General features: G+C 44.2%; 1 non-coding gene and 1 pseudogene across 1 annotated transcript; both read right to left on the reverse strand.

Annotated features, from left to right (window-relative positions):
- Nucleotides 1-610: 610 nt before the first annotated feature.
- LOC117106690 lies at nucleotides 611-728 on the reverse strand (annotated as a pseudogene).
- A 699-nt stretch (nucleotides 729-1,427) lies between these two features.
- LOC117106689 lies at nucleotides 1,428-1,546 on the reverse strand. The gene has a single exon (XR_004445120.1). It is a non-coding gene; the product is annotated as a 5S ribosomal RNA (ribosomal RNA).
- Between the last annotated feature and the right edge of the window lie 232 nt (nucleotides 1,547-1,778).

Below are 1,778 nucleotides of genomic sequence, written 5' to 3' on the forward strand. Positions count from 1 at the left end.
CGGACGACGGTGTCTTGGAGTGCCAGTTGTACTGATCGATTCCGGCGCACTCCATCCGAAACCAAAAGTTTCACGACGTTGCTTAAATTCGGTGATCAGACGAGAACCGGTGTTTTCAACGTAGTATGGCCGTAGACATGTTAGTGGTATTTCCACTCATAGTTCATCTTGGCATATAGCATAATTATCCAATCCTGAAGCTATGATTGATGACGTTTCATATCAACGCACGCTTGTGTAGCGGGGATTTCCTCTGACTCCCCTGACCACTCTGCTGCGCGAGTACATTTTTTACAAACACCAGTGTTGAACAATAAACCAACCATTTTACTACGGCACTAACAAGATGCTTTAGAAAGAAGAAGACTGCCGTTTTGTTCAAACGACCCTCGAACCGGCCTAACACCAACGAATTAATTGCGTATTGTTGATATGAAAATATAATACCTGTATGATTTTTAAGGTATGAGAGTACAATTTCCGAGCACTTAGAGGTCCATATTCTCAAAATGTTTGCACCTCAGCCCCAACTAAGTGGGCCCAAGGTCGTGTGGACTCTCACGCACCCCTACTTTAGAATTTGGGGGGGGGTGGGGAGGGAAATGTAAAAAGTCTACAGCACCCGGTATTCCCCGGCGGTCACCCATCCAAGTACTAACCGGGCCCGACGTTGCTCAAATTCGGTGATCGGACGAGAACCGGTGTTTGAACGTAGTATGGCCGTAGACATTTGAGTGGTACTTCCACTCATAGTTAATCTCGGCATATAGCATAATTATCCAATCCTGAAGCTCTGTGATTGATGACGTTTCATATCAACGCGCGCTTGTCTGGTGGTGATTTCCTCTAACTCCCCTGGCCACTCTGCTGCGCGAGAACATTTTTTACAAACACCGGTGTTGAACAATAAACCAACCATTTTACTACCGTACGGCATTAACTAGGATGCTTTAGACAGAAGAAGACTGCCGTTTTGTTCAAACGACCCTCGAATCATAGTACCTGCATGATTTTTTAAGGCATAAGAGTGCGATTTCCGGGCACTTCAAGAGGTCCATATTTTAAAAATGTTTGCATCTCAGCGTTAACTATGGTGAGCCTGAGGTCGTGTGGACTCTCACGCACACTTACCACCAAATCGTGCATCCGCCCCAATCAGTAAGCTAGAATATCGCATATGTTTTTATTACATTTGTTAAGACACCACCCGAACACTGTATTATAAGGCTACACCATACACTTGTTGTGGCCCTACTGCTCAGTGCAAAGCCCAGGTCCTTTACCTTTTAGTGAAAAGTTGACGATTATAACGTGCCAAAATACCGTACATAATGAAACTGTTAAGAGAAAAAAAAAGAAAGAAAAAGAGAAAAATCTTTAACGAACAATAAGTAAACATCAATCGATTTGGGGGAGAAAATGTAAAAAGTCTACAGCACCCGGTATTCCCAGGCGGTCACCCATCCAAGTAATAACCGGGCCCGACGTTGCATAACTTCGGTGATCGGACGAGAACCGGTGTTTTCAACGTAGTATGGCCGTAGACATGTGAGTGGTATTTCCACTCATAGTTAATCTCGGCATATAGCATAATTATCCAATCATGAAGCTCTATGATTGATGACGTTTCATATCAACGCGCGCTTGTCTGGCGGGGATTTCCTCTGACTCCCCTGACCACTCTGCTGCGCGAGTACATTTTTTACAAACACTGGTGTTGAACAATAAACCAACCGTTTTACTACGGCACTAACTAGGATGCTTTAGACAGAAGAAGA

Source organism: Anneissia japonica, unplaced genomic scaffold (genome assembly GCF_011630105.1).
Source record: "Anneissia japonica isolate Jap-2015-1 unplaced genomic scaffold, ASM1163010v1 scaffold18004_len1849_cov115, whole genome shotgun sequence".
NCBI classification, from domain to species: domain Eukaryota; kingdom Metazoa; phylum Echinodermata; class Crinoidea; order Comatulida; family Comatulidae; genus Anneissia; species Anneissia japonica.